Source organism: Haliotis rufescens, unplaced genomic scaffold, assembly GCF_023055435.1.
Source record: "Haliotis rufescens isolate VD_foot unplaced genomic scaffold, xgHalRufe1.0.p SCAF_15, whole genome shotgun sequence".
In the NCBI taxonomy this organism is placed as follows: Eukaryota; Metazoa; Mollusca; class Gastropoda; order Lepetellida; family Haliotidae; genus Haliotis; species Haliotis rufescens.
The window spans coordinates 13342416-13368174 of record NW_025963835.1 but is presented as its reverse complement, the minus strand read 5'-3'; the positions used below and the strand labels follow the sequence as shown (position 1 = coordinate 13368174).

General features: G+C 39.0%; 1 protein-coding gene across 1 annotated transcript in view; it reads left to right on the top strand.

The window, feature by feature from the left end:
- The first annotated feature begins 5788 nt into the window (after nucleotides 1-5788).
- LOC124111326 (matrix metalloproteinase-2-like) overlaps nucleotides 5789-25759 on the top strand; it is a 70680-nt gene continuing 50709 nt past the window's right edge. Inside the window, exon 1 of the mRNA XM_048396162.1 lies at nucleotides 5789-5948. The gene's annotated coding sequence lies outside the window, so the exon portion shown is untranslated. The remainder of the gene's footprint in view (nucleotides 5949-25759) is intronic.

Sequence of the window (25759 nt, the reverse complement as noted above, 5' to 3'; positions counted from 1 at the left end):
CCATTCCCTTATTCCACTTCTATGGCGTGACGCCATTTTGACGTTTTGAGAAGCGTCCATCGCCTTGCAAATTTGGTGGCCATTGTTGGTCACTTCTGGAGCTCAGCCAACGGCGAGATTGCAGATCCGTGGCAAATATTATGGAGTTAAGAGTCACTGCTTCGTCTCGCCTCTCCTTCATTGTGAGCGAGTTTAAGATGAATGGCTTAGAAGGTTCGGCGTCGGTGTAACACTCAAATCATGACAGATGCAGTTTTTGCATACATATCTCAAGTGTGTGTTATTGAATAACGCCAGAGGAAAGACACTGTCTGCAAAGTTCCGTGTATAGCTTTTTAATAATGAGATTTGATTACATAAGTGTCAGGAATATCATATAGGCATTCATGGTTCGTAGTACGATATTTTCCTTACTGCTGGTCTGAATTACTGAATGTGTTTCTGTCTCTAGGATTGTGGATAATATCTTAAGCGTTGGGACTGCTCATACGCTTCTGTCTCGGGCTCCATATGAGTAGAACAGGATGGTAACATACATACGCTGCAGGAATTGTACGCAGATGCAGTTGTGTATCAGTTTGGCTATTGTCGAATTTATTTCCAACAGATCAAAAAATGAAAAACTATAAATACATGATTGTTATAGTATTTTTTCGGCAGCAAGTGCATGTTATTAAATACAGTTAATTAACCTTTTCACAGAAAATCCTGCAAGCACCATTTCAATAGATCAATATCACATGAATTTGATGGTTAGCGACACCCAAATTGACAAACAAATGATCACTGCTGACAATTCATGTCCACCGTTTTCTGTCACCGCGCTGTACATATTACGGGTCGAACAATGGAATAAGGGGTGGTTGGGTAGCCTAGTGGTTAAAGCGTTCGCTCGTCACGCCGAAGACCCGGGTTCGATTCCCGACATGGGTACAATGTGTGAAGCCCATTGCTGGTGTCCCCCGCCGTGATATAGCTGGAATATTGCTAAAAGCGGCGTAAAACCATACTCACTCACTCGTATATGTAAAACGTGTCTACATTTCACAGCTTTTGAGGTACAATCAAGCATGCTCTTACTACCTAGATCTCAAAGAGCGTCATACATTTCTTGCTTAGAAGTTGTTTGATCAGGGTTACAACATCAAGTCCTCAGTAAAGCTTTCAAAAATATTTATGTAGGACACGTGGAGGGCATGTGCAAATTTGACGCATCAGTGACAAACAATATGTCCGATGCAATTCCCTATTTGGCCTTATACAATATGTTCCCGTGTTTTGTTCAGGTGAACAATTGACTTGCCATGGTATGTGTTTGTGACGGGTACCTCCTGCGTATCGCCCCTATTTGAAAGTGATTAATGTAGTCGGAATCGTACAATCGACACTGTTTTGGGCATATATTATGTTTGAATATGGAAATGTGTTTGGTCTCTTTTATCATTATTCCACAGACTCGGTTTATGTTGTAAATATAAATAAGTGTCCTTATAAGATTAATATTACCAGGGTGTCAACAGCAATATCAAATACAAACACGAAGATGGCCCCACGCAACCATATTTGATTCTCTGGAAATAAAACGTTCTCAAAGTCATAAACAAAAATACATTGTAAACCTGTTTTGTAAGACAACGTCTGTGCTTCTTTATGGCAAATAGGAACGTGCCTCTTCACCTGTTTCAGCAAAGATGCTGATTGTATTTTCTTTTCTTATGTTTTGGGACAACAAAATACTTATAAGATAGAAAGAAATGTATGTGCAGAAATGCGCAAAAAGATCATGCTGTGATCGACACTACTCCACGTAAGAAGAAACGAGACTGTTTTCATTACCAGCTGTTAATTAAAATGTCAGTACACGTCCAGAGATTGTATTTGGTTTGATGATAAATTGAAAACAAATCAACAGTACCGCTAAAATTTCTAACTAAATTGTGTACTGTCTATGAATACAAGTGACCCACTCACATATTTTTTTACAAATATGTCTATATATGTCCAAGACAAGCAGATACAAAACATAACAATCACACGCATCTATACTCTATCAGTTCATTGCCGAAAGAATCCAAATGAAAATGGCGTTATCACGAAAGTCAACGTTTGGTCATTCCAGTATGCTACTAGAGGCAAGAAAGATGTGTCAAATTCAGCCATGATAATTTCTACTTTAGAAGCGGAAGTTCCCAAATCAGTATTTGTTATTGTACGTGCTAGCTGAAAATCCAACTTTTTGAAGAGAGAGTCTTAAGTTTGCGTAAAATTAGCTGAAAGCGAGCATCCAGCATCGTGCGCCGATTCAAAACTAACAGTTCATAGCTTTTAGCCAATCATAATCGATAACCACGTTGGTTGTCGGACCACAATTCCGTGTCCAACATGGCGTAATTGACTGGTGTTGATTTCCTTTCTGCAAGGAAGCGTCCAATTGGTGGTGGCTAACTGAAGACAGATCTGGCTGATAACGTCGCCCAATTTCGATGAAGCTAATCTCCAAGTCTTGGGAGAACTTCAGATAAATGTTATTGATAAACAGGCAACTTGATGGCGATTCCTACAGGAGGGTAATTGAATTTGACCCCCATCGATCGCGGCCTTTGTTAACTTTGGATTCATGTCATTTGCATGTGACTCAGAACTTAGATCATTTGATAGCACCCATCCCACAATAAGCGTCTCCACGGGATCAATCAAAGTGGGGTCCCTTATGGAAATATTTTTGTCTACCATAGACACAAAAATATGTCAATATTTCCTCAAAATAGGTATCAAATTATGTGAGCGTTCTACGTGACAGAAACGTTCCATCTACTTGGTTCAGTTTCAGGCACAGAAATATGAAGGTTAATAATCTATACCATTAGGTAGTGTTGTTTGTTGTTGCAATCACTACACATAGAAAATGGACAGGGTATAAAGTATTTAAAAGTTTGTAACTCTGATTTATTTGTTGAAAAATGAGCTGCCTAACTTTCCTCAAACATGACGCTGACTCACCTTGATATAACAGAAATACTGTTTAAACGGCAATAAACCTCATTCACTGATGTGAAGGATGTCTTTGCCGTGAATAAATACAATCGTTTCTGGTACGGAGTGTGTTGAAACCATTGTTGACTGTCTTATCAAGTTCAGCTTGCTTCAGAGGACAGGGCTGAAACTAATGGTGATGTATTTACGACACAGTTGAACCATATGGAGCACATGGCCTCTGATTTAAAACCAACATGACATGCGGGATGTTATCACAATGTAATCAGAGTTAAAACTAGTTTGTTTGTTTTTTCTGTTGTTTTTTTTTTTGGTTTTTTGGTGGGGGTTGGGGTGGGGTGGGGGGCTTGTGATACTTGAAAGTCTTGGTATGTGCAACTTCTCGTACATAAACAGATACTTATTTTGAGGCTGAGTGATCTTATCACAATAGTTATTGTATGACAGGGTTGGAACAGTTGGAAAGGAAAATATTTCTGAGGATATTATAACTTTTGGCCAACTTATTTACTAATGAATCCAATGTTCTGTTCTGGGATATCGGTCACTGTTACAATTTTTATTTTATTTTTAAATAGGGACGTAAGAATTTGTAACGTCGATTTTCTAATATAACTATGGATATTAGGGAACCCTCCCCCCCCCCCCCCCCCCCCCCCCCCCCCCCTCCACACACACACACCCCACACCCCCACACCCACCGTCCTGAGTATTATTGGAAGCGGCGTAGAGCCCATATCACTGACTTACACATTCATCGCACATATTAAACATACTTGCTATCGGTGCGCCAAAGGTGACTAACGTAAGTATCTCCGAAGTATAAGTAGTGCTACAACAGTGTTATAGTTAAAGAGTGTAACTCGCATGAACTGTTATCTTAAGCACTGCGTGACTATCTAATATAGCAGTTAATTTACCTATTGTTTGATACGAACCAGTATATCTTAGATGGACGTTTACAATTGACTTCAAATATGCAGTTAGGATGATCCGATAAACGCAATTGAATTTGATGAAAAGGATTAATTGAGACCCCAAACTTGTGCATTCGTTAATCAAAAATAACAATAACAAAATTTACTTAAATGAATAAATATATACACATGTGAAAATTGACGAATACACAAATAAACGGAAGATAGAAAAACAAGCATTGCCTTAAAACACATTTTTCAGCAGATGCTATGACCAGATCTATTTGGGCCAAATGTGGAAAAGTGAGGTGATATCTTTTACTCTTGTTTGATTAATAACGAAACATGACATTTCTTAATTGAAATAAAAGTCACATTGAGATAAAATACACATAGGTATATGTCTCATTCGTTCTTGATGACACATCTTTTTTCTGCACAACAGGCAACACACCATCTTGGTATCCCTTGGAAATGAAATGAAAATATAATATTAGATTCTGCAGGCAAACAAATACCAGACGCCAAACCCAACCTTTAAAAAATCGCCCAAATCAAAGAAAACCTAATAGTCCTATCTGGAATGTCAATTGACATCCTCGATAATACAAATTAAGCAAATGTATTTGGACAACAGTCGAATTAGGCGCTGGCTATCGTCAAATTACGACAATCAAATCAGGTCGGATTATCCAGCAGCGCTCGTTGGAAACCGATGAAGGAAAACTACGGTCGGGCATTTGCAAACAGAGACACTTGCTGCACCAATCATTGGCTGAATCCCAGAAGATTCTTACAAAGCCTTGAAAAGCAAAATGACAAAAAGCAGCCGGATGTTAGAAGGCATTTATGGATAGTTTGGTTCCACTGCTGCGTTCTTAATGCTGCGAAGGCACGCAATAAAAGGCTAAGTTATCGAAACGAGAATCAAATTGGACCAATCAAACGCAATTTGAAAAGCAATGAGATGAAATGAAATATGCCTGTTGTTTCGCTAAACATGCAGGATATTTTTTTTGGTTTTAGACATTTCACTTCAGATGTATGCCTGTTAAAATTGAGCGATACTGTTTTGACAGCCGCTCGTTTATTCATTAAGATTTTAGATATGTATGTATTTCTCGTCAAGTTCGTATCAATCTTATTCTTCCGCTGATGAATAGAAATTAACGACCATCGGCGGCGTCATGAAATCGTGAGTTAAAACGCATCTCTTCCTTGCTATGTATCTTAAAGAAAGAAAAAAAACAATGTTGTTATTGTAAGTGAGACTTAATTCAAAATAAAAAAGAACATTAACGGAAGCTTTTCTGATATTTATAAATATGTTATCGCCAATGATTCTTTTAAATGTTAGAATGATTCAAGTTTGTAGAATAAGTCAAAGGCGCTTTTCATATTTCGCATTAGATTCATTTGAATTGCTAACGTTTAAAATTTTGTAACTAGCGTTTGTTGTAATCAGGCTAACGACTTATGGCATACAGTGGTTCATTCCACATTGGTCAACAAGTCTGAGTGCGGGAAAAGCTTAATGCATTAAATGTCAGACAAAGTTAGCGCGTTAGTATAATTGTCCACTATAATCCTGTCACCCTCATGGCTACTCTGTGACGTCATTGCACGTGCTCTGGCTCCCGCAACAGCAAATCAATATTCCAATCTCTGCGAAGAAGTGGCTATTTGATCAGTCACAGGCAAGAAATATCTGCAACTGTCCGGAACCCTCGCCCATTTATGACGGTTCATTTCTCCAGAGATTAATCCTAAATGGTATCTGACTTGCTTAACCATTTCGATCAGAAGGCACTGTATGCTTGCTTTCGCGGGCCCTAGATTGGACCGTCCTGTGACTGCTGCAAGTCATTGTACAGCGAAGACAAAAGTTTGAAACTTTCATCCGGAGAGAAGACATCATTATAATTTCCCGCCCTTTCTTCCAGCGGCAGACGACAATCGCAGCTTCCAAAGTCCGGTCGGAGGATCATCGTCTGCAACTTCTGACGCTCTTCCAAGTCCTCATCATGCTGGCGGGAGGTAAGCAACCGGTTTATTTATCAAAGATGCATGTGTTTTGTCTAGATTCTGTATGGTTCTTTTCGTATCCGTAAATGTCTACAAACTGATGGACATATAGATTATTTGCCCCACGTCCTGTCTTGTGTCATGTCGTGGAATACATTTGGGTGTACTCTGGTTGCTCACAGGGATGTTTGTATTCATTTATACATTGTTTAAAGAGTTATCGGATAGACTTACTGGAGAGATTCAACAAGAGAACCCACTTCAAATCACCCCTAAGCGTAAATAGATATTTAGATGCATTATTCATTTGAGGGAATGCAATGTTTCGTTTTGATGGAAACTGTTTATCTTAGTTAATATACATGACAATTACATCCCGACGAAGGAATAATAGAAGTTTAAATGATGAATGATATCAACAAAGTGCAGTTTTGATACTTGATAATTATTTTTTTTGCGATAATTTGTTATACACTGAAATGCCCAAATGTCTACTGAGATATTCTCATCCGTTTTTTTCTTTTGTAATATCATTATAATGGGACATATAGCAAACCTATATCGAACGTTGAGACGTTGCAATATGTAGGGCATTGCATGCATGTAACTACATTGCTCTTTCAAAGCATTTGAATTGTGATGCATATTTCTCACCTATATTTCCTATTTGGTTCGACTGAAAGTTATATTTTCAAAATAAGGAAGTCTACACTACATGTCCGCTGTTATAACCTGGTCCAAAGAACCTGGTCCAAAGATACAAATTGGTATCTCATCACATAAAATGTTAAAATTCCTATATCTAAGGCAAGTAGATTACCTAAATTCCAATATGTTTTCAAAAGTTGAATTGTTTACACTTGTTGAAGCTTTGACTTTTTACAGACTAGAGAATGCATTTCACTAGTTTTAAAATTCAACTTAAAGGTCAACATTCCCCACAGTGTTTCAGAAATACATGTCCGAGATTATATGAATAATTTACTAAATAAGTTTGAAATAAATACTTATAGAAGTTTAAAAAACCGATTATATGATTACACAAAGTGAATGTGTATAATACTGACCATCTGTGCTAAAGATGTGATCAGTCAAAACTCTACTGCATTGTATATTTCATACGTCCATGCCATCCTAGACATTCAAAGTGTTGCATGGAATTTAGACTTGTTGCTTTTACAAACGAATGTGATCTCTAATCAATTTTAACCAAATAAGTTAAATATGTATACAATAGGTAAATTGGTTATAAGAATCGTCGTGAGTGTTGGCCTTATATATGTTCATGACGAAACTGCCATCATGGTATACAGTTGTATGAAAGTAGCTTGTCTAATTGACGAGCACCAGCTACTAATGGCTGTAATGACATCTCAGTTCCAATGAGGGTTGTGACCATTAACAATGATTGGAAACAATCACCACACAGTTGAGTCAGATGGTCCATAAACATCACTGAAAAGAAGCTTAAAGGAAGACAGGGGTCTATTTCATTTAATTACTCGTAAAAAAGTAGCGTCGTTTTATATCTTTTGCGCGTGTCGAGAAAACATCGCGTGTCCATAGTGCTTGATTCTAACAATGGCACAATGGAACAAATTATCATATTATTCAGATTTGATGAGCAACGTTCAACCGAAAGGATTGAGACTGCGGCGAGTGTATTCACTATGCATAGACAATCTGCCTGCTGTTGTAATGTGCGTATTATGTTTGTGTGTTGGTATTAGTTTTGTATAAATGTTTTTACAGAACATGTAAAGAGCAGCGTTGGGTTGAAGGATTCGAGTATTTATCATTGTGAATGATTAACTGAGAGTTTGGTTTACAAATATGATATTGCGTCAATCCGTTGTCAGAACAACTGTTTTAATGCAGCGCACCTTAATAAACAACCACAATAATACTTTCTGATATGTTGTGTTGATGTGTGACGCCAGATGCGTGACAAAAGTAGTTTCGTTGATCATATACACAACGCATATATCGCACTCGTCACTGTTCACTTGGTATATTAATTTTAACTTTTTTGTGTATATATTAAACAAAGACATATATACAATTATGAACTATTCACTTCCCTGAATCGCAATGCCATGCAGGTTTAATACGCTTATTCATATCAAACCTATGCTGCATAAAGTCCAGCAAACAATGATTATTCATTCTCTTATACTCTATACTTGGAGGCGATGTCTAGTAAACCGATAGTCTAGTGTTAGCCACACTCTCTTTCGCGTTATCTAATTTTCAATGGCATGACGATGAATAATTCATCTGATCTGCCGCGACCCATGCTAAGGGCAGTCAAACTGCCGTGCTGGGTTACATATTAAAGATAAACAGAACAGTTACTCGTGACCGTAGGGAAGGGGCTAATGTAATCAGAGAAATGTCCTTGAAGTGTTCGTTCATTATGCGCGTCTCTATTTGTTCCTTTGATATAATCCAATTCATAAAGTTATTCACAGTGGTTCCACTCTTGTGTCAATCATTTAGTTTGTCACTTGTTTTATTCAGTTACACATATAACAGATGCACAAGTGTAGGTGTGGCACGAGTATAAGTATGGTCAGTGCTTTAGCAGTAACACATATAGCAGATGCACGACTATTAGTATCAGTCAGTACTTGCCTCCAGCAGTAACACATATAGCAGATGCACGAGTGTAAGTATGGTCAGTACTTGCCTCCAGCAGTAACACATATAGCAGATGCACGAGTGTAAGTATGGTCAGTACTTGCCTCCAGCAGTGACACATATAACAGATGCACGAGTATAAGTGTTAGTTAGTACTTGCCTACAGCAGTAACACATATAGCAGATGCACGAGTGTAAGTATGGTCAGTACTTGCCTCCAGCAGTGACACATATAACAGATGCACGAGTATAAGTGTTAGTTAGTACTTGCCTCCAGCAGTAACACATATAGCAGATGCACGAGTGTAAGTATGGTCAGTACTTGCCTCCAGCAGTGACACATATAGCAGATGCACGAGTATAAGTATAAGTCAGTACTTGCCTCCAGCAGTGACACATATAGCAGATGCACGAGTATAAGTATGGTCAGTACTTTAGCAGTAACACATATAACAGATGCACCAGTATAAGTGTTAGTTAGTACTTGCCTCCAGCAGTGACACATATAGCAGATGCACGAGTATAAGTATGGTCAGTACTTGCCTCCAGCAGTAACACATATAACAGATGCGCGAGTATAAGTATGGTCAGTACTTGCCTCCAGCAGTGACACATATAACAGATGCACGAGTATAAGTATGGTCAGTACTTTAGCAGTAACACATATAACAGATGCACGAGTATAAGTCTTAGTTAGTACTTGCCTCCAGCAGTAATACATATAACAGATGCACGAGTATAAGTATGGTCAGTACTTGCCTCCAGCAGTAACACATATAGCAGATGCACGAGTATAAGTATGGTCAGTACTTGCCTCCAGCAGTAACACATATAACAGATGCGCGAGTATAAGTATGGTCAGTACTTTAGCAGTAACACATATAACAGATGCACCAGTATAAGTGTTAGTTAGTACTTGCCTCCAGCAGTAATACATATAACAGATGCACGAGTATAAGTATGGTCAGTACTTGCCTCCAGCAGTAACACATATAACAGATGCACGAGTATAAGTATTGTCAGTACTTGCCTCCAGCAGTAACACATATAACAGATGCACGAGTATAAGTATGGTCAGTACTTTAGCAGTAACACATATAAAAGGTGCACGAGTATAGTTGTGGCCGGTAACCGCTTCTAGCAATTACACACAATCTTAGTAATCACCACTCAATTGACTAATAAGGAACTATTAACTTTGGGGGGTTGAAATCAGATCCCATATCACACACTTGTGTCCTAAGTTTACAAACTGTTTTCTTAGAAACGTATTATATATTATCTTCATATATCCACATGTATTTACGAAGTTTAAGTTGTATCAACGAAGGCCGAGTTGACGACTGGATTTCTTCTTTTACGTCTTTCAATGCGACGTTGCAGGCGCCAAGCTTCATAAACATTGTATATGTGTTTAAAATGTGATGAATTGCGTGTTAAGTGTCGATGAAAAAAATTGTACCATGTCGTGTACAAGATCTATAATGAATGGTGTAAAGTATGTCCTGGAGTCATTGTAGAATTACTTGTAACACCGGGTGTCTGCAACACAATCACCCCCTATCGGCAAAATCATCAACTAGCAAAATAAAAAAACTTTCTATCTACCTATCACGGCCTAAGATGGGGTAGCGTAGTTTGTCATACAGACCCTGAAAGAACACATATCTATAACATCTCATGTAAGTCTTGTAATGCTTGGCAAATCTAGATTACTGCAGTTTCTGAAAATGGGGATTGTCTTATGGCTCCTTATAATTTATTAAGATAAATTAATAAATGTTTTTTCTTCAAAATATTTTCATTTCAGAGCCAAGATGCGAGTCTAGTTGTAACGTATATACACGTAATGTCGCTTCTCTTCTTTGAGACTAACATTTAGTCTCTGAAATCTTATATTACACAATATCCTTCTTGACTCTAAAAATGATTTTTTTCCCTATGCTGATTATAGAGCTAGCTTGAGCTGGCTAGACTTTCTTTTGTATGCGTTTCTAGAATTATTTTTTGTCATAAAATAAATATATTCCACGATCGTGGTGCAGGACTACTCTTCTTTCCGTTCGACTAATTAGAAACGGTTCCTTCACTGAAATGCAAAACTATTCTTAAAGGCTTTTAAAGGGCACACAAGAGTACAATTCCAGTTTGCTCTAGCGTTTAATGTTTTGAGTGAATAAGTGACGTTGATGAATCGGCAAGAGATAAGACCTGTTTATAAGCAGTGGGCAAGAGTTGAACCTGCATGTACCGATGTTTGCCACATGTCAGTCGAGGTGAGGGTCAAGATTGCCAAGGACTGATGAAAATTCATCTTCTCTGGTGATTAAACCCACCCAAATTGGACTGACAAATTAGGAACGCGGGGAGCGAGGAAAAGAGGTTTGCAGTTTGACCTTGTTTGCAGAGGTCAGGAGAAGATCGTGATGGGCGATATTAGCGCCGTGACAGGGACAAATAAGATTAAATGCATGGTAATTGTAGTTAGTTATCGGGATGGTGATGGGGGATGACGAGAGATAATAGTTAACAACGAGAGGAATGGCCTGTTCTAGTGCTGTTAAAGTGATCGTGGACAGCAATGCCCTGCTAATCTTGGTAATGATTACACTTGTCAATGACATTCATCTGAGATAACGGGAGCTCTTCGAAAAGTGACCTTCATGGTAGAATTATATTTATGGGTGAAAATCATAATTTGTAAATAGCCAATGAATAATGGATCCTAATAAAATACACAGAGCCAGAAACCCATTTATTGTCTATACATAGATGTATAGCACACCATGGACCGCATGGGCACTTGCAGTGAGTCGTATAATGGTCTGCGCACAATTGTCGTGTCATTTGGGGGGATCTCTGTAACACATGTACGTACGTGAACAGGATTACAGGTGGGAATCTGCATGCATGAATGTAGCAAGCGCGATGTTCTTCTGATATCGTTTTCGTTTTGGGTGTGTGGTTGAAACTGGTTGTTTAGTTGTTTTCTTTTGTTGCTGTTTTTTAAGGGGGTAGGGGAAGGTGTTTAACATCGAATAAGATTTTCAGCAGGCTGGACTTTTTGGATTTATTTAATCTTTGAAACTTCAGTGACATCGGATGTGTAACAGACAGTTACAATTCTAGGAGTGGGTGAGTTAGGATTTACTGTCACATCAGCTGTTTTTCTCAGTTCACTGATCCGTGTGTTTTATTAGAATTAATATGTAGCATATCGGTCATTTTATGTTTATTATAATTTCGTTGTATACAACTTAATATTACAACATTGATAACCATATCGAGAGCCATGCTACCTATATTTTTACCATAGTCATCTCTTGTACAAATCTGGACAGCAAAGTATCTTGACCTCTTCAACAGTAATACCGTATTCGACGTAATAAGCGCCCCGCTCTAATAAGCGCCCACGTCGATATTTGCTAATATATTGGCTGGTGAACAATCCCAATTAGCACCCCTTCCGATTGATCAATGTACACAACACTTATTTATTCGCGTATAATACGTACTCGTGTGTTATATGCACCCTTAATTATGGGCATTTAAATTCTGGAAAAAAATTATCTCTCGTATATAAACATTTCAGGCTGTCAGCATTAACCATGAAATTTATCTTTCAACTCTGTCTTTTTCACCAAAATAATATTCTGATAAGAGCCCCCTATTTCTAATTTTGAGAGCGACCTCGGCGCTTATTACGTCGAATACGGTAAGTATAAGTAACTGAGCTATAGTACAGGGTCAGTATGATAGCTATAGGGGTTAAATAAGTCTCACAACAGTGAAACAAATACCACACAGTTATTATTACCGAGTCGCACTTTATTATGACCATCACTTCGCTATTTTATGAAAGATTTTTTTCACATTTCCTTCCTCTATAATACAAGTCCTTGCGAGAATTTCATTGTGCCGTCGTTCTCACACTATGATAGCCGACAAAACTTTTATAGACTTAACAAAATCAGTTTCGCTTCCGCCTTTCAAACTGTGTCACTAGCACCTTACAGAAAGGTTACAATGAGAACAGGAAGTGCACATGCAAGCAGTTCCGGTTGAAGGTGATCCGACTGAGAAAGGAAGAAACGTGTGACGTCATTGATTTAATACAGGCAAATTACATAAGCACTGTCGATGGCCTAAGTCTCTTAAACGCAAACAGATCTTTGATATATATAGGCATTTAAAGTTTACCGACATCACGGAATGTCAAATGTCACACATATGGACCGCAGTTGCAGGTGGCCGCAATACTGGGGAACCGTTTCCATCACGAATCATGGTTGACGTTTACATGACGTCAATGAGAGCTCTTTCCGGGCTTTCAACTCATTGGATCTTTTGAAATTTCCACGTATCATATTAAACACATTTATGGGCATCATCTATGTTAATTAAGCACCAAATTCGGGTGATGTTCACTATCTACATTGTTGATGCATTATTTGTTTGAATATAAGTCATACAGTTATTATATTGATGGGTCGTTGAGATTAAGGAGGGCGTGTGTGTGTATAGGGGGTGGGGTGGTGTCATGTAAAAAATGACAGTTCCGTTCCTTCAAATAAAATAATTATAGACGTACTTTTTATTACAGGGGTAGGGCATACAAAATATAACATTATCGGGGGTGGGGTGGGGGGGATTTTGCATGGATGAATGTTCTATAAAATGGGGGTAGGGATGTGGGGTGTGATGGCAGCAATATTTGAAACAGTCCGAAACCAATCCCACCGGTCCTCCCACCCCTTTAATAAATTACTTGTCCTTTACCTTTCGACGTTCTTCTTTTTATAATTTAATATATAATATTTAATATATATTAATATATAGATTATACTCACATGGTGGTGCTGAATGACCCTAAACATCATAGTGTTTGTTTTGTTTGTTTTCTTCTGTACTTGAAATAGCATTTCCCGTCAAACGTGACGAGGGGACGAATATTCACAATTTGTACCAGAGTTAGTGACCGAAGCCTGGCCTTCGGCGTTAACGGTTCCCACGTTTGAGCCACATAAGGCTACGCAGACACGTTAAAGAGGACATCCTCTTTATGTTTACGCTACCAAAATACACACGGACTATCCGTATATTATCAAAAGAAATGAGTATGAATATTTTTCATATTTTCATATTTCACATATCAAGACGCTGTTCCGTTGTCACGTGGCCTGACTGTGGGGGCAGGGACGAGCCGCGACGTGTTGTGTTTTTTGTGAAAGTGAAGAACGCGTTGGGAATCTACTCTTGGAAATGTGGGGACAATTTTCACTATTTATACAAAGAGCAGCCAAAGTGCTTTCCGATGTCTAGCACGCGGCAATAATACCCTGGCATGACACTGGAATCGTAGGTAATTTGGTCGCTTTTTAAAATCCGCTGTTTAAAGCACACGTTGGCATTTGCGAATGCTTTAGAAAATAAAGCAAAGTGTTTTGAACGGGTTGCCTTGTCCTTGTGAGAGGGTCTTTGTTGTTTATTGTGTTTCCCAGGCTTAACCCCAGAACTATAACATAGAAAATAATCAAAACCAGTTCGAAAAAGACATTTGAACGAAGAGGTCAATTCAATAATTAGTTTATTAATATAATACAATCCGGTATGCGTTTTCAAAATGAAGAACATTACATTCAATTTATGTATTTTAATGAGAATAATTCTTTCGTTAATCTGTTACATAAAAGTTAGCTTTTATGCTGATGACGTATAACTAACTAACGAAGTTTCGTTGTTGTTTAACGCCACACTCTGCAATATTCAAACTATATGACGACGGTCTCGAAATAGTAGAGACTGGAGCAGTCAAACCAGTGACTGATATTATGAGGAACGATACACGCCGTCGGAGTACGATTGCACACAGTCAACGAAGTCACCGAGCCTGTCCACAGATCGTACGACCAGTATAGGTTGCAGGGCCCCTTTTCACAAAACTCTCATAGATGTACGAGTATCACTAGCCTATGTTAAAATAATGAAGTTAGTGCGTGTTAACGATAAGATAGCTTTGTGGAACGGGCCACGGGGAAACAGGTCTAATTTAGTCAGCAAACATAGTCTTCCAGACCCTTGAGAATAAATAAAGAAGGAAACCTCAATCAAGTCTAGAATGATTAAGCCTCGGCTATAGGATGAAATTTAGCATTGTTCTGGGCAGGGTATGAAACTCCCAAAAATTTCAGCCAGACCACAGGACTGGCTAGCTGAAATACTTGCCAGCCCTGACCAAAACCTGCCTGCCCACTATAATCATATGTTTCTCAGGATAAGCTAACAGGGTTTCTTTTTGGTTACATTTTATCATTCACCTTTACATGTGAATTAATGCTTATCATCGGGAAATATTTTGAATATTTTCACATATGAAATATAACCCGACCGTCGGGCAGGGGGATTTGAAAATCTGGCAGCCCGAGTTGAAATCAACCCGTCTCGGACGGTCGGGCAGGCAGGTATTTCGAACACTGTTCTTGGCTCCATTTGAATTTTAGTCTATATTTTGTAGACATATATGTTTAAATAAGAGAACTTAATGTCTGGGACTAAATGTTAGTCTGAAGCAAACCAAGCAGCGACACCTCCTGGCATCGCGTATCAACCTTGAATAAAGAACGTGCACTGACTGACCGAGACAGATGGTACGTAATTTCACGTGCATCTGTCGCCCATCTTATATTACCTTTCTCGCAGCCTGCATCTGACACAAAATCAAGACCCGAGATCAGGACAATAGGACGTCAATGCAGAAAGTACTTTCAACACACACTGATATTGGAGAAAGGTGTTACACAGGCATTGTGTTCGGGATAAATAAGTGAAAACTGATTTCATTATTGAAAATACATATCATACTTCAATACCATCACTATGTTGATTGTTTATGATTGGCAGTCATTGATCACCATTTAGTACACAAACTGAAATCATTGTATACAGACAGACGGGCAGACAGAATTGTTTATTTAAGTCTCACTCATGGTACATTTGATAAAACAAACTAAGTATAAAGTACATAAAAAATAAAACCATGACCAATCGAAGCTTTAATAAAATATTTTGGCAGGTGTTGGTTTTAGCGTTTTGTTCATATTTGGTTGGGATATCTCTTCGTATATACATCGGCATATACAATATTATTTGTTTAACAAAAACAATTTCATAAATTAGTATCAACTTTATCCGATATGTTTCTGGACGCGATCCTATTGACATGAAGGTCTTAATGTTTAGTAAAATGTTTAGTAAAATGTTTAGTCCATTCCCGTTTGAGGCTACTTATCGCCTACATCTGCAACTGGTGCAGAGAAACGTGGGTGACTTAGTGACATAAAACTGAAAGTGAAGTCTACAGTATTCGGCCATAACGTTACTAGAATGAGTTATTGATGTATCGGAACTTGAGTGAGAAGGAACTGGAGGTCAATAGCAAGTCAGCCGTATTCAGTCGTAGCGTGACAGAAAGGCGTTATATAGTTAGATAATATAAAACGTGTCGACGATGGACAATACAAGCAGAAGAACACCCCAATTTGGTGTTGAAAACTAGTACAGAGGATTATAAGGTTATGACTCGTACGTGACGTTACAATATAGACACAGGGCTACAGATACCAACAATCAAAGTTACTAGGGATCATGGGGACTTACGGTCCTGCTTCCCCCATGGTACCCCAGCAGCATTTACACCATCCCTCTGGAAACTTGAAGTACGCTTAGAACATGTCCTCTTTTGTTTCAGGGGGCACGGGTGGCCCAGTCGTCTAAGGCGCCGCAATTCGCTGTGCAGAGTTAGGTCCCTTGGGCACGCCAGAAACCTATGATTGTGGGTTCGAATCCCGGGTCGCCCCGATTGTGTTTCTAGGTTTGTCAGCACCATACCCGTGCTCGTGGGTTTCACCGAAGTGGTAAACGTCTGAGACCTTCATCACTTCGGACTTTCCTCCCACGTTAAGCTGACACGCCGCGATATAACTGGAATACTGTTAAAAGCAGCGTAAAATCCAACTCACTCACTCACTCTTTTGTTTCAAATAGTCAATTTAGTCAATTGTTACACAGTGATACGGCGATCCATTTGATACTGTGTATGTAAGGACCCACTTTTCACTGCAAGGACTTCCTCGCTGTCTTGTTCCCCTTCTTAGCGGGATTCTGTAGAGTAGTCAATGCTGTCATGGATAAGGAAAATGCGATATATGTTTTCATGTTAAATTTGATATTGGAAAATAATAAAAAGATTGTTCTTATTACCCCTCACAATACGTCTATATGGGGCTCCATTCAAAGGGGAAATAATATGATTATGTTATAATAATTAAGAACAGAATGTGACACAACTCCGTCTCAGGTGACACCATGCATAGCCAACCAGGAACCAGTCGGTGCGTAAAGCTATATTACTATGATATGATTTGCTCCTGTGCATACTGTTATCGGGGTTTATAGGTGTGTTTACAGTTAGATCGTAATACATTTCAGAATAACGAGTGTACATTGAGTGAGTGGGTGAGTTTGGTTTTACACCACTTTTAGCGATATTCCAGCAATATCCCGGCAGGGGACACCAAAATGGGCTTCACAGTGTTCACTGAGTATTACGTGTAAGCCATGTATCAATAATGAGGAATACTTGACCATAGTAATGTACATCAGTCAGTGTAGTAATAAACCTGCCCATGTAGATCCTGGGGTAGAATAGGTCTTCAGCAACCCATTCATGCCGTAAAAGGCGACAATGCTTGTCGTAAGGGGCGACTAACGGGATCGGGTGGTCAGGCTCGCTGACTTGGTTGATGCATGTCATCGTATCCGATTGCGTTGATCGATGTTCATGTATTAATCACTGGATTGTCAGGTCCAGACTCGATTATTTACAGACCGATGTCATATAGCTGGAATATTGCTGAGTGCGGCGTTAAACAAAAAACAAATGCAACTGACGGAAAATAGGTTTCTGGCGTGCCCAAGGGACGCAACTCTGCACAGCAAGTTACAGCGCCTTGGACGACTGGACCACCCGTGCACCCCAGATGTAAGAACTTTGTACTCAAGTATATAACACGTATTGAAATGTAGGTATCAAATTAGGTAATCCAGTACAGATCTGAACCTGGAATTACGCCGTAGGCTTCTCTGATAATGGACTAGCTCTCCATATCGAAACTGATAGTGTATCACCTGGTACACAATCCACAGCTATATAAACACACAGCACTGACGAAATAATACCACAGTAATGTACATCATATAAGACTCGTGGTTATCATAATATCACTGCAATATGAAACATTACAGGAATTGTCTGGAGAACAAAGTTCGGCAGCATCTGTGTATGGAGGTGATGACCCCGCGTGCATCGGCTCTGACTCAGCAGTAATCGTCTTCATTATGTCATAATCATATCTTATCTCTCGCATAGCACACCGAGTAACTGGCGTTCATATCTTCAAACATGCACCTATGCTGAGGCTTCCATAGTGTGCATGCTTGTGTATGTCGGCTCCTGGTTCGCAGTTTGTGTAGCAACTGCTGCGGATACAGGTCAGAGGATGCATATTTTCTACGTCCTTGCATATTCTTTACTCTGTTTTTTTGGCACTGTTGTTCTTGTCTGAGCAGCCATGTGGCGGTGATGTGTTTATTTACATATGTATACCTATGTTGCTAGGGGTGGGGTTGAGTTGGGGCGGGTTTTGTGGGTTTGGGTTTGGTGTGGTGGCATTGTCGAATCCATATATAATACATGCGTGTGAGTTTCACCAAAGGCGAGGGGGCTAACATTTTATTTCTGTTGGACTTACTTAACAGAAGCACGCACGCACGCACGCACGCACGCACGCACACACATGCACGCACGGGCGCACACACATGCACGCACGGGCGCAAGCACACACTCCTTTATATAACTGTAACGCCTTTAACAGTTGATTTGTTGTTTTACGCAATATCCCAGCTATATGACGACGGTCTGTAAATAATCGAGTATTAGCCAGACAATCCTGTGATTTATATCATGAGCATCGATTCACGCAATTTGGGGTACGATGACATGCTTCAACCAAGTCAGCGCGGCTGACCACCCGATCCCGTTAGTCGCCTCTTACGACAAGCATAGTCGCCTTTTACGGCAAGCATGGGTTACTGAAGATCTATTCTACCCCGCATCTTCATGGGTTCGCCTTTAACGGAGTAGCATGCATCGTGAAAGGTTAAAGGCGCTAAACAGGAAGTATGTATGTTGCCAAGGATGGTAAAAACGTCATAATGAAATATTGCAAAAACTTTCAAAGTATCCAGGACAAATCCATACCAGGTGTGTTGGCGTGCCATCACCATTATCGTTCCGTGGCTTCATCCAAGTTGTAAACATCAACGTCCTCCCCCACCATTACATACCCTCACACTTAAAGCTGACACGCTGTGATATAACTGTCATTAAACCTACTTTACCTAGCAATAGTTACTGGGTTAAGTAACGCGTGATGATCCAGTCTTGATATTTGCGATAAGAAGTCCCATGTTTATTTTCCTTTGGCGTACATAATCTGGAAAAGTGTTGATTGTCTTTTAAATGAATCGCCACTTATCGTATGTAATAACACATGTGCGTGTCAGAATCTCGACATGTCGCGTGAGACTTCACGAGGAAGAAAACGCAATAAGCATCATGCGTTGATAATGTTAAGATACTTTATCATTTTACAAAACGTAATGCAAAAACACAAGAAAAATCACGTACAACGTCAGTGTATATTGGAGATATGGACGTCATACATGCCATAAAAAATAAAGTCGGGAATTAACGGCTATAGAAAACACAGAACCCACTGTGTATCAAGGTGATGGTGCTACGTGCAAAGTTCAAATTTCTTTGTTGGCCTCGCCACCTTCCCAGCTCCAATCTGCTGGTGAATTCAAAACGCTGATGTCATCGACGTGTTAACAAAGGCCTCAGTACATCTATACCCCCGACTCAGCAAACTTCTGCTTTTTCTATTACTCACATAAGTGTTGTGCCATTTGCTGACATTCTGGCAGTCATTCCAAGAGCCAGGCACAGGGGAAGGCCGCAGCGCCCCTTATGCAATCATTAGGCACCGGCCGTCACAACGTGGTAGCGCGGTAGGGCGAGGTTACCTTGAACTTGAAATGCAATGCACATACATGTGCGTCAGATGGCGTGTTTGACGGTATCGCACTCGGCTCGGGGATAAGAATGGTATATTTAGCTTCGTGGAGCACATGCATAGCTTTCGTGATTTTTAAAGGAACTTATTTCTAACTTATTTTGGTAAAGCACTTTTCCTTACCATGCAAATATTCACAGTATTTTGTCCTTGCCTCGGGGTATCAGTTGTTGAAAGGTTTTGGTCAAAGCTACAAAATACCAATTTGTGTTAAGTGTATAGAACCTTTCTTTTCATACCCGTCATAATTATTCAACAATGCATTACATACATTACTGAAAAGGCATTAATGATGAGACAGAAATGCATACATTTTGTGTAGCATAATGCATCACTTCTGTGAAAAAACAAACCCTATTGCTGGTGTTTATAACAGTCTGCCTCAGTTTCTGGACTGTATTATTTACCCGTCCGCCCAACCTTAACTGTAGTGATTGATATAGCCCTCACTGAAGCAAATCTAGATTGTCCACATGTTCGGAATCTCCCATCTCACTGGGGCTTCTTTTCAATTTAAATGGAGTTGTATATTTCTTTCAAAATTAAATACATGTATTTCAAAGAATAAGCGTTAATCTGATATTACAACTAAACATATTTCTAAATAGACAATAACGCTTTGCATCTGCTTTCAACGAGGTAATAATTAGCTCACTGCTTCGTGGGGATCGGCTGCATTACCGTCGGGCCACCAGCTCCAGGTCGGTACTTCTTCGTCGTGGTGTTGGCTTTCAAGTGGGCGTCGAATTTGACAAATATAAATATAATGATGGCAAAAAGACAACTGTATGTTTTGTTTATTGTTTTATTATTGTTGTTGATTGTAATTGTACAGAACGCCTTCATAGGGCAGTGTACAAACTTGGGAGTAAATATAATTAAAGAATGAAAGGTAAATATACATCTAATGTTCATTTCACACAGAGATATAACATATCATTTTCATTCACGATACATAAAGGTTTAGTTATATCATAAGGTGACTGGCAACGTACACTTGGTGTAAATACAGTATTGGTAGGTCACAATAGTTGTATTAAGGTTAACGTCATATCTAAACGTTGTCTTCAAGATGGCTTCTTTTCATAAACATTTAAGAGATAATTTGTGTACAAATTCTGTTTTTTAGACTAGGGATTCAAGACACTTGCAAACATTTTGTCATTATTTTTGCAGTTTAATGAATCTAGTTTTTGAAGAAGTGGCTGTCTTTAATAACTATAATTCGGGCAGTACAGGAGAAAGTTATTTCATCTTCTACCTTGGTCAGTTTATATATTTTGCATATACTCTGGTCGACAGCGTGTTAGTGATCTGCCTCTTTCAATCTCTAGATTAGTGAGAGCGAATCTATGTTATTTACATTTGACTGCTGAAACATATCTATCCGTGTTTACTTGATCATTTTCAATGAGAAATATATTCCTAAATTTGGTTTGAAGAGCTTTATTGCATTTTGCGCAAGAGTCATTTTCACCTTTAAATTGGGGAAATGGGTGTGCAAAGTTTAACAGAAGATGTCCAGTACATTGGTGGTGAGGCCAAATGAACATCCTCCTGGTATGCAGCGTATGCTGAAGACGATGTTGGTGGTAATGGTTCCAATAGCAATAATTATACGCAGGACATATTAAAACGGGCAAGACTAGATTTCAAATATTGTGTACCTATGTCGTGAATCGGCCTGGGTCTTCAGACTTTGGGGCTACCATACCGCTCCCAAACGTTCCCCAAGCATTGCGTTACGATTAATCTGTGAGCCAGACCTTGGAACAAACATATACAGCCCATGCAAGTCTATGACAGTTCGAAAGTCTAGATTATTCTAGTTTCTGAAAATGAAGAGTCATTTTAATTATATTACAAAGAAGTAGTTCAGCAACTGTTTTTTCTGTAAATTATTTACATTTCTGACAAGATATATACGTTACGATCAGTTCTCGTTAATACCAGACCTAACATCAATCGCGTCTCTATCAAAGACTTAATACTGCTGAATACGAAATAATAACATTATGTAAGACAGCCCCAAGCTTCCAGGAGACATGGAGCTTCTCGGTTAACATATTTTGATAAGAGAAACCCTTCGGATATCGTCATGGCGTCTTGCTACAATCTCATCAGTCGAGGTAGGAGACAGACGGCCTGTGTGAACACAAGGAATAACACAAGACCCTGCCTCCTGTCGTGTAGAGCTGGAGACCACCTTACATTGATAACATTGGTCTGGAACTACAAAGCCATACACGCAGGCGTATATCCTTAAAATCCGGCACGCGAACTTGATATAACGCTAAAGTGGTACAAAAACACCATACTTCCTTTGCGGCCATTTATTGCTCGGGATTTATGGAAAAGAGGCATGGTTCCAGAAACTGTAAAGCTTCTTCTGGTCAGATCTACCTTACTTACTTACTCAGATCTACCACACGCAAACAGACATAAGTAGCCACTCGGGTTGTGGACAGTTCCCCCAAGACATGATGGCCCGTTTCATCAGTGCAGGCGTTGCCATCTTAGGGAGGGCAGCTGTAGCTTGGACATTGCCCAACACACCTACGGATGTGTATAAGCTGTTGCTGACATCCCCAATAGCGCAGGTGATGATTGTTTAACCCCGGGCAAGCAGGTAGAATGTAGGTGAGGTGAGGTATATACAAATATGTTAGCACTTGCTTCGTAAGGGATAGTCTTGTAGGAGAAGGGTGTCTTTAATCTTGGTATTTAAGTTGTATTTATGAGATATCATTGACATAATCTGAGGGATGTTAACATATGACAAGATAATAAATAGCGTAACGTTGTTCTGAGATACATTTCGTGTATTGTACGTGACGTAAAGACTGGGAAACACTGCGTCTGGTCCATACTATTGTACTAAGGGGGCAGTGGTGTAGCCCAGTGGTTATTTAAAGCGTCGGCTCGTTGGGCTGAAGGCTCAGGTTCGATTTCCGATATGAGCTGAATGTGTGAAGCCCCATGGTGTCCCCATCGTGATATTTCTAACTAAAAGTGACGTAAACCCGAAACTCGAAGTTATGAAGTAAATTCTATCATTCATTTAACAAATGTCTCCTTAAAGAACAATTTTCTCCAAAGCGTACTGGTCATCAAGCATTTTGATTGAATTTTGCAATAACCATAGGGTGCGTTGGTCAAGTTAAACTCAGATTCTGAAAGGGCGGGCGATAAGGAGATTACCTTTAATGAAAATGGCTCGTTTATCAATCGATGGCGCATCCGAGCTGAAACGCCACGCGAAGAACCAATATCCCTTAGGGAGCTGATTAATAATGTTAAACTATTGTGACAGCGTACATCCATCCCAGTCCATGAGAGACAATAAAACTTGAAACAAATATTACGAAGTAGATAGACACAGCCGTATGCGTCATATCTTCGGAGAGGCCAAACATCTATCTTTAGGGGAAGAGGGTGGGGTTAAATGGGGTTTAACGTCGGGTTCAACATTATTGCACTTATATAGCGATGTTTAGGAGTAGAAGGGTGTTGTGGAGCTTTAGTTCGAGACAAATCGAAGTTGTGTTATATAGCTAATCTGTCATACAGACCTTGAAATAAATACATGTATATCCATTTCATCCCATGCACGTCTATAAAAGCTGGCAAGCGGGAATACTGCAGTTCTGATCATGAAGAATCTCTGGGCTCTATTTTATTATTAGTTATAAAGATAATTTAACTGGTTTTTTTTCAAATATTTTCCTTTGGCTTGTTTATCGGATTTAGAATATTTATTGAAAGAAACTCCAAGATTCATAATCGGCAACGATATTAAAACACACATGAATGGTTCATATCACCATGTCCATCCCATAACGAAATTATCAATTACCAAAAGCAAATTAATTTGACTCAACAGCGCGAATTCAAGTGAAACAAATGGTTGTTTAGTGTTGGAACTGTAGGTGCATAAATATTATTACAATTACTGCAATAATACAATTATGGCAACTGAGTACAATACAAAGTTAATTACTATCATTACTGGTTGCACGATGACCGGTAATTAAGTTGTCCGCTTCACTGCACAAAAGACCTTCTCCGTGTCCTGCAATCACAGTCGACACATGGCCGAGTGCGGACAAGGGGCCCATTGTTTTTTTAGCAATTTAATTTTATCCCCAACAAAGGTTGTGGTTTTAGAGTGCAAACCCTCATCTCGGACCTGTCACCACATGGTCTCCAGATGCTCCGACAACAAATGGCAATATAAACACGGATGTAGAAACTCAACTTTGCCTTCACAGATTTACAGATGTCTGTTTCTTTAGGAAAATTTACAAGTCATTCCAACATGGCCGTGTTTTGTTTTCACCGATGTGAACGACATCCCGCTTTTGCTAACACAGCGAGTTAGAATAGCATGGTGTAGATATTCCTTTGACGCCCTCTTCTAAATAAGCAAACGGGTTGTCTTCCTTTACAGCGCGTTGCTCTCTCGATGGTTATTATCAATTCAAGTTGGGTGTTTTTATACCGCCATGAAATTATCATTGCTGTAAAAATAAATGTCACGTATTTGTCTAGTTTCGACGTGAATTTTGAAATATAGTTAGTGAAAATCTTTATAGGCAGTTAGTCGTTGTATTAATAATGTATTTCGTCACGCAAATAATGACTGCGGAATTACTGAATTTTATTTAAATAAAATAAAAGGTCGAGATGATAAAAAAATCAAGCCAGCAATATTCCACATGAAGTCATTAGAAATAAAGAAAATGTCTTGTGGTAAAGATATTGATGTGTTTTACAGGATGTGGTAGTCTACAATCAACCCACAGATGGTTAATATATAGACTATTATATGAATGATGAGACAATAAAATATTTTTGTGATATCAATCATCTTTCACGTGCTTGCAGTTTTTCTTTTATTATGAAGCCGAGTATACTGCAATTACACTCAATTACGTGATTATTTCAGTCCATTATTACTGTGACATGACAGTTACGGAAAGGACACGCCATCGTGAAATATAATGAATTTCTAAGTTGATGAATATTTTCAATTAACATGACATAAATAACTTGATCTATGGATTCCGTGACCCCCACACGGTCTCGATGTATAAGTATTTCCCCAAGTATTTAAAACACGGCGAAATCTATTATGTAGGAATGTACTGATGTCATAACCTGGTCTCATTTAGTATATACGTATGAAGGCTATACAGAATAGTAATTGCCTTGTTATCCATATTAATAATTCATGCCGTGGCCAGACTGGTCCGAATGACAAGACAGAACCCAGTCTATCAGCCATTAAACCCATTGCTCGGTACTCGATTAATCCGGAGTACATGATAGATGCGGCCTGATACAAACGTTACTATGGTAACGGATCGATATTACGTTCATGCCAAGGCTACCAACTGTGCCGCGAACCATGACTGATTATACGCAAACAGAATGGTTTGTTTTGCTGCTCTTTGATATCGGAATCTTTTTGTAATAGATTGCACAAAGGCGTTTTTTGTATTAAAAGAGTTAGCTACGGGGGTAGTTATTAATGCATAAACAAGCATCGTCTGTCAGAGCCGTTTCATTTTTATGAACTGGGTGGTTCTTTAGGGATGGTTTAGTTGGTTGTTATCTATTTAATGAACTTATCAGGTAGAAGAAAGTGGGTTAATGGGAAGGGTATTACGCCACTGTTAGTAGTATTCCAGCAATATCACAGCAGGGGACACCAGATCGAGTATTAAAAGACGAATAAGGGAACATGACATTTGCAAAGAAAGTGTACCAATATAAGCATCAGATATTGGAATGGGAACTGGTATATTTTTCCAATACAATAAAGTATGAATTTCTCTATAAATTCATAAAAATACACACAAAATGTGTCAATAGATAATTATGTATTAAAATATATGAAGTAAATGAGAGCGCCACATGAGTGAATTGCGTGACATTTGGAAAGAAATATGTAAACAGTATTGTTGACATATATGTCATCTCTCC